The 8,587-nt window shown below is 41.9% G+C and overlaps 1 long non-coding RNA gene across 1 annotated transcript; it reads right to left on the bottom strand.

Annotated features, from left to right (window-relative positions):
• Positions 1-6,129: 6,129 nt before the first annotated feature.
• On the bottom strand, positions 6,130-6,766 carry LOC148017706 (uncharacterized). The gene is made up of 2 exons (XR_015687752.1): positions 6,600-6,766; positions 6,130-6,303 (listed from the first exon to the last, which is right to left on the bottom strand). It is a non-coding gene; the product is annotated as an uncharacterized LOC148017706 (long non-coding RNA).
• Positions 6,767-8,587: the final 1,821 nt, after the last annotated feature.

Below are 8,587 nucleotides of genomic sequence, written 5' to 3'. Positions count from 1 at the left end.
ATTCACCTCAAGGAATTTTGATATTCAATGGAAGAATAAAACTCTTTGCTAAAAGAAATCTTTGCTAAAATTTTAAGAAATGAATTAAAAACAATGACTATTGAACTGCATAAAACCCTTGTCAAGATTGTGGGAGAGAAGGAAGGAGTCTCGCTTGAAGCTTTCTTGCTTGCACAATGGGGGAAGACACACAAGGGTGGAGGCTGAAAACAGTTTTCCTCTTCTTAGTTGTGTAAGCCAAAAGAACTCTAGTACAAAGAAATAGAAGAACCCTATATATGGGTCTCAAACCAAACTCAACTAACTAAGGTGGCATACTAACTGAGCCACGAACTAGAGTAGATAAGGATAGCTATCATGTAGCTATTATTCATGGGCGGTGTACCAACCGCGTCTGCAACTGACAAGTCGGTGACATAAATACACAACGGTCACCCTGGCGTATCACGAGTGGAGCTCAATATCTCAACACTCCCCCTCGAGCTCAATCCCAATTCCTGCACACCAAGCAGGTCTCTGAACTTGCGCAGCTTCTCTGCGCCCAATGCCTTCGTGAATATGTCAGCTACCTGATCCTCTGTGCTGACATAAACTAGATCAATAAGACCTAGTAAAACCCTCTCTCGCACATAGTGATAATGCACCTCAATGTGCTTTGTTCTAGCATGATAGACTGGGTTATTTGCCAAGTGTATACTACTCATGTTGTCACAATAAATGACAACTGGTCCATCTGTAGACTGATGTATATCATAAAGTAGCTTATGCAACCAAGCTACCTCACATACAGCCATTGCAGCACCCCTGTACTCAGCCTCTGTGCTCGACAAGGCAACTGTAGGCTGTTTCTTGCTGCTCCAAGTGACTGCAGCACTCCCAAAAGAGAATACATATCCACTGGTAGATCGTCTATCAGAAATACTACCAGCCCAATCAGCATCAGTGTATCCATGCAACTGTATCTGAACCCCAGTCTCATAAAATAGTCCATACTGCAATGTGGACTTTACATACCTGAGTACGCATCTAGCCACATCCAAATGTGGTTTCCTTGGAGCCTGCATAAACTGACTTACCAATCCAACAGCATAGCTCAAATCTGGCCTGGTAATAGTCATATAAATCAAACTTCCTACTATGCGTCTGTACATAGTAGGGTCTTCTAGAAGCTCACCTGCGTCTGTGCTCAGCTTCACATTTTGCTCCAAAGGAACTGAAATAGGCTTACAGCTTGTCATCCCATATTTGGACAGCATGTCCAATCCATACTGCCTCTGCAAGAGCTGTATCCCACTTGGTGATCTAATCACCTCAATGCCCAAGAAATAACGCAGCTCTCCCAAATCCTTCATCTCAAACTTCTGCTTCAATAGCATTTTCACATGAAGGATATCTTCATCACTGTCACCTGTCATAATCAAATCATCAACATAAATGACAAGTAGCATAATACCTTTCTCTATTTTTCTCACATAAAGTGAGAAATCTGCCTTGGAAATCTGAAAGCCAATAGTGACAAGATACTGTCCTATCTTGTCAGACCATGCTCTAGGTGCTTGCTTCAAGCCATACAAGGCTTTCTTCAGCCTGCAAACAAACTGAGGATGAACAGCATGCACATAACCTGGTGGCTGCTCCATATAGACCTCTTCTTGCAAATCACCATGCAAGAAGGCATTCTTTACATCCATCTGATGTAAAGACCATCCCTTTGATGCAGCCATAGCAATGACTGCTCTTACAGTTGCCATCCTTGCAGCTGGACTGAATATTTCTTCATAGTCAATGCCATATATTTGTGCATACCCCTTGACTACTAATCTTGCCTTGTATCTGTTCACAGAACCATCTGCATTGTGCTTCACCTTATAAACCCACTTACAGCCAATTGCATTCTTACTTTTAGGCAAAGGTACTAACTCCCATGTAGCATTTGCTTCCAAGGCATCCATTTCTTCATCCATGGCTTTTTCCCATTTTTCTTTTCCCATGGCTTGCTCAAAAGATATGGGTTCTGGTTCCTATATCACTTTGACCATATATGCATAGTGAATGGCTGTAAATCCATCATATTTCAGCCTATCTACAGGATACCTAGCTCTCGTAGACCTGCGCAAAGTAGGTTCACTCCCAGGTGCTCTCAAAACATCCCTGGTCTTCCTTACTCCAGGTGTAACAATAGAAGGAATACCCAACTCATCATCAATGCTCTGTTCTGAGCCACTAGATTCACCATCCACATAAGAGTGACCTGCATTCACATCAAACATGGACTGATCAACCTTCTCTTTTCCTTTTCGTGATACCTGCATACCACTATCTGCATTAATTTGAGAAGATTCTCCTGATCTCAATCTGCCTGTCCATGGCGAAGAATGTGAACCACTACTAGAGGACGCTCCAGGTCCACTAATATTTTGTGACTGCTGCTGTGAATTCTGTGCAGCATTACCATTTTGTGCATCTACATCATCAATCACATTTACTGGTTTATACCAGCTACTCATCTCATCAAAAACAACATCTCTGCTCACTGTAAACTTACGAGTAGAAGGGTTATAGCATCTATATCCTTTTTGCTGCAGAGAGTAACCAATAAAGATGCACTTCTCAGCTTTTGGATCCAACTTGGATCTCAACTCATCTGGCACATGTACATAGGCAATGCAACCAAAAATTTTCAAATGAGAAATATCTGGTTTCCTACCAGTATACCTCTCCTCTGGAGTCATTCCATGTATTGCTGCAGTGGGAGTCCTGTTCATTATGTAGACTGCTGCAACAACTGCTTCAGCCCAATAAAAATCTGGCAAGTCTTTTTCATTGAGCATGGCACGAGATACCTCTCCAATATGCCTGTTTTTCCTTTCTGCAATTCCATTTTGTTGTGGGGTATAACTGCATGAATATTGCTGCTTTATGCCATGCTCTTGTAAGAACTTTGCAAACTCACTTGAGAGGTACTCTCCCCCTCCATCTGACCTTAGGCATTTTATTTGCAGACCTGTTTCTTTTTCAGCCATAGCTTTAAGGGTTTTGAAATGCCCAAAAACTTCACTTTTCTTTTTCATAAAATACACCCAAACTTTTCTGCTATAGTCATCAATAAAAGTGACAAAATAATGACAGCCTCCAAGAGATGCAGCTTTAGTAGTCCACACATCAGAGTGGATTAATTCCAATGGCTTTTCACTCTCTTGAACATGTCTAGGAAATGGTTTCCTTGCCTGTTTTCCAAACTGACAGGCTTCACATACCTTATGCATTTCTGCAACCTTGAATTTTGGCAATCCTGCAACAATATTTTGGGCCTGCATTGATTTAAGTCGCTGTACATTAACATGACCAATGCGTTTATGCCAGATATCAATATCTGCAACTACACCGGTCCCATGTGCAAACATTGCTGCACTCAATTCAGACATGTCTGCATCCAATGTAAACATTCTGCCCTTCTTCTTTCCTTTTGCTATCAAGCGACCTTTATTTTTCATATCCTCAACAAAGCATCCATGAGGATTAAATCTGACCTGCAAGCCCTGCTCAACCATTTGACCAACTGAAACCAGATTCTTGGTGATATTCGGGACATGAAATACATCGGACAAGTATTTCTTTTTCCCATCCTGCATAGACAAAGAAATTTTTCCAATTTACACAATAGGATGTGTAGTATCATCACCAGTCTCCACAAATCCTGGTTTTTCCATTTTTCTTGCATCCTCCATCCATTCTGCATGACCTATCATGTGGTTTGATGCACCTGAGTCAACATACCATACATCATTGCTTTCTTCTGCACTTGTCACAGAATTGTTCATGTGCTGCACCATAAATAAGTGCTCATTTCTGTCATCACCCTGTCTACTAGAAGATGCATAATTCCCTTGTTGCAGTTTTCCATTCATGATGTCATTCTGCTTTTTATAGCAGTCTTTAGCCATATGACCCATTTTACCACAATAGTAGCATTCAACATTACTGTTTGCATTTTGGCCTCTTTGCCATCCACCACGACCTCTTTGGCTCCCCCTGCCTCTAGAGTTACCACGTCCTCCTCCATAGGACTGGTTTTTTTGAGTTTGTTGCATATTCTGATTTCTACCACGGCCTCCAAATCGGCCTCCTCTACCTCTGCCTCTACCTCTTCCAGCATTTGAGTAGAAGACAGTTTCTTTTGAAGTTCCTCCTGAAGAAGATGCACCACCATTTCTTTGCTCCTCAGAAATTAGAAGAGCAATCAACTCCTCAAAATCAGGAAATCTTTCACGAACTGAAATGGATGTCCGAAACTGTGCATAATCCTTTCCTAGACCATTCAAGGTCACAGAAACTAAATCATCCTCTTCCACTGGCGACCCAATGGAAGCAAGTGCATCTGCAATCTTCTTCACCTTCATGTGGTAGTCATTGATGCTCATATTTTCTCTTTGCACATTGTGCAACTCTTGCTTGAGCTGCATTTTCCTGGCTTGTGTATTTGTGCTATACATCTTTGACAGAGTATCCCATGCCTCCTTTGGCGTACTTGCATCCTGAATATGCACAATCATAGAGTCTGAAATGTTGATAGACAGCCAGTACATAACTTTCCTGGCTCTCTCATGCCATGCTTTGAATGCCTGCATTTGCTGTTGATTGGGAACATCAGAAAGAACTGGTTCTTCTTCATTTCCTGCAACAAATTCCCAATATCCTTTTCCCATAAGGAAATTCGTCATTCTAAACTTCCATGTCTAGAAGTTGTTCTTGTCAAGCTTTTCAGTTACAATCTGTGAAAGAGAATCAGACGCCATTACAGAACACTGCAAAAAATTCTGTCACTGCAAAAACTCAGCTTCACCCTCACAAGGGTAAATCTGCAAAACTGGCGAAAGTGGTATTTGACCACACAGTCACTTCCTAGTGACGATTTGCATAAACAGGAACCAAGGATGATTCTGAAACTCCCAATGTCTCTGCGCACAAGCATACGATGCAATTTCTACAGTAACTTTTCACCGACCTGTAGAACAGTGGCTGAACATCATAAAACTGAGCCTTTTTCTGAGTGCGTGCAGAAAACTTCCGCCTCCAAAACAGGCCCCGAAATGGCCTCAAATCAAAAAAACAGGGTCGCCTAGAGCTAAAGCTCTTCCCCGCAGCATATACTACCCTCTTGCTTCACCGCGAAAGGCGTCTCAACCTGAGACAATGCACTCCTGCAATTTTTGGCTGTGCTACCTGCAGAGATCTGCTCCCAAAACAGAAAATGAAAGCAACACTGCTCCTCTTACCAGAACACCGCGAGCTTGGCTTGCTTTCTTGAGCTCCTTACCATGAACAAGGCTCTAATACCATGTCAAGATTGTGGGAGAGAAGGAAGGAGTCTCGCTTGAAGCTTTCTTGCTTCCACAATGGGGGAAGACACACAAGGGTAGAGGCTGAAAACAGTTTTCCTCTTCTTAGTTGTGTAAGCCAAAAGAACTCTAGTACAAAGAAATAGAAGAACCCTATATATGGGTCTCAAACCAAACTCAACTAACTAAGGTGGCATACTAACTGAGCCACGAACTAGAGTAGATAAGGATAGCTATCATGTAGCTATTATTCATGGGCGGTGTACCAACCGCGTCTGCAACTGACAAGTCGGTGACATAAATACACAACGGTCACCCTGGCGTATCACGAGTGGAGCTCGATATCTCAACAACCCTCCTCCCCGAAGTTGATTTTTAAAGTTGTGAATGCTAAAAGAATCAAGAGGAGTACTATAGCTTTGGGGGAGTAGACTCTCTCTCCTATTAACTTAAAAGGGGCAAGGAAAGGCTAGAAAATGAGGTCAGAGTTGACGCTATCTTTCTCAAAGGCCGAGAGAATTTGCAACCCTCAAACAACACGGAGGGAAACATCAAGAGGGAGGAGGAGATCACATATTGAATCTTATGAACAAACAACTATTCAAAACTTTTCAAGGAATGTAGATTTGGTTGCCACTGTTGAAGTGACTACACAGACTATGGTGGTTGAACCCACCACCTTGGTGATGCAAGCCCAACCCTCTTCCAACTAAGCTAGCCCCCTTGGGCAACAAGTAGCCATTGCTAAACAAGAAATGAGAGAGAGAGAGAGAAGTATATTACTAACTCCTTGACAAAAGGATTTATTTTATTGGGAAAGCGATAGGGGGGGGAGGCATGTGCTGATGCCACATGGTACATAGATTTAGGAAAGGAAAGGGGAAGGCGATGTGTGGGGAGGGATGTGCTGATGCCGCATGGCCTGGCTACTCATCCACAAGTAGTTCCCGCCATGCTACAATACCTGACAACCACATAACTTGATGAGATTCCTTGCCTAAAGTCACCATAAAATGGGATAGCTCTTGGTCATATAGATGAATGCTCTAAATCTATTAGACAGCCCAAAAAAAACTTTGCTGATCATGGTAACATCTAAAACAAAGTAACATCACTTTCGCATGGTCCTCCCATTTACTCTTCACAATATTCCAAAACCACAAACAGAAAATCAAATAAAGCGTCTAATGCTAAAATTCTTAAGAGGCTTTCCGTGCTTCTCTTCGCACACTTTGCCTATCTCCTTGCCCTATGAATTACCTAACAACCGATGGGGCAGCGGCAGTCGGACTTAGAACCCAGATAGTGGCAGCATCGGGCGAAGTTGCTGAGCCTCTCGCTGATCTGGTTGGCGGGGCAGTCGTTGCCGGAAACGGCTCCTCCGACGTTCTTGCAGCAGGCAGCGGTGGCCGGGAAGTTGCCACCGCACTTGCCACCGTTCTTTTTCTAAGAATGGTGTGCTATCCTTGCCGTGATCCATTGGCCGTAATGGCCGCCGCCCGCGTAATTACGGTAATACATTATCATTTCCATTTTATGAACATTTTGTGTTTTTAAACCATTTATATTGGACTCGTGTGATATAAATAGTCTCTAGAAATATGAGGTGATTACGGTCATACATTATCATTTCCATCACTAGAAATATTGAAATTAAGTTATTACCTCCGAGTTTCAAAGTAACCACTAAAAGAATCCAAAAGGAACCAATTTTTTTCACTTCTCATGCTCACCTAGAATCAAATTGCTTTGGAAACATTGAAACAAAGTTGTATCATGGTGTGCCTAGTCATGATATTGATGGTAGCTCCACCATACATCAAATTCTTCCCACTGATATCCAAAATGAATTTTCATTTTGGGCCATAGCACATGAAGTCCATAAGGACTAAAAATTGAGATTTCATCAATATGTATTTGATTGTGGTGAAAAAAGCGTGCCTGACATCTTGGTTGGAAAAAGTTATGGGAATTATATTGATTTCTCCTTGCTTTGGCAAGGGATATTTTCATAATGATCTCAAAGAGATGTTTGGATGGAACATAGGAGGTTATCTATTGAGGAACAAGGTATTGAGAATTTTACATTTAGAAAATTTTTAGCTCAAGCTTAAAGTTGAGGATCCAAATTGATATGAGCTCAAAAGGAAGATCTTGTGTACATCTTATGGATGTCTTTTTTAGGGAATGGTACAATACCATTTTCTTCTCTATATTGAACAATTTCCTAGGTTTGATTACTTCATTACTTGAAGATAAAATTTGGATCTCTTAATTGTTAGACATCCTTCAAGAACTTTTTTTTGGCTTCCCTTGTTCTCTCTAACATTTGGCATAATCGTATACCTTTAAACATTACTTATCCATTCTCTATGCCTTTATGTCAATGTGAATCCTTCCGAATGACTTCACAATATTTTTGAGACACCGTTCATTCTTTTATGGCTAATTGACACACTAGTGCATGAGGAAATGGAATGTCTTCAAGAGTATCTATAACAATATTTGTTGGGTTTGCAGGCCAACTCACCGGGCGTAATAACCCACCACTTGTAGTAACCCATTAACTCTTCTTTAACCTTATTCAAATTATATAATAACAGTACGAGCTCCCGCATGCATGCTCCGTGCCACTGGTATTAAAGCTAGACTATGGCTTTCTCTCTCCTCATTCCTGCTCTGTGTGAACCTTAGAGATGGTTTTTTGTTATAAATTTCCCTCTTTCTCTCTCCCCGTAATTGTTCTTACTGCTTTGCAAGAGAGAGACTCATTCATTCTCTCTCTCTCTCTCCCTCGTACCCAGGTGAGAAGGGGACTAGTCACTGCGCCCTCTTCCCTCAACTCAGTCCTTAGGAGCAGCACACGAGAAAGAGAGGATGCCCTCTCTCCCTCTTCCCTCGTCAACCCTCTCTTTCTCTCTCTCCTCTTCGGCACTACAATAGCGTACAATAGCTGTGTTTTTTGCAAGGAGGAGGTTCGGCCTGTGTTTTTTTTTTTGTGCAAGTGGAGGACAGTGGTGGAGTTTCAAGTGCAAGAAGGGGTGCAGCAACATCAGCATTTTCTACTACAAAGGAGGGACACACATCTGCATCACCAGAGGCTTCCACACCCTTGATTTGCCCAAAGATCATGCACTTTGCCACATGTACGATGCTGATCATTCATGAAAGCAAATTGATTTCTCCTTTCTCTCTCCTCCTCTCATTTATGCTACCTATTAACTACCCAGGTGGATAATTCACTAGCC

The sequence above is a fragment of the Lygodium microphyllum genome, chromosome 21 (genome assembly GCF_053477565.2).
Source record: "Lygodium microphyllum isolate KBCC chromosome 21, Lygodium_microphyllum_v1.1.10, whole genome shotgun sequence".
NCBI lineage: Eukaryota > Viridiplantae > Streptophyta > Polypodiopsida > Schizaeales > Lygodiaceae > Lygodium > Lygodium microphyllum.
This window is presented reverse-complemented; position numbering and strand designations above follow the sequence as displayed.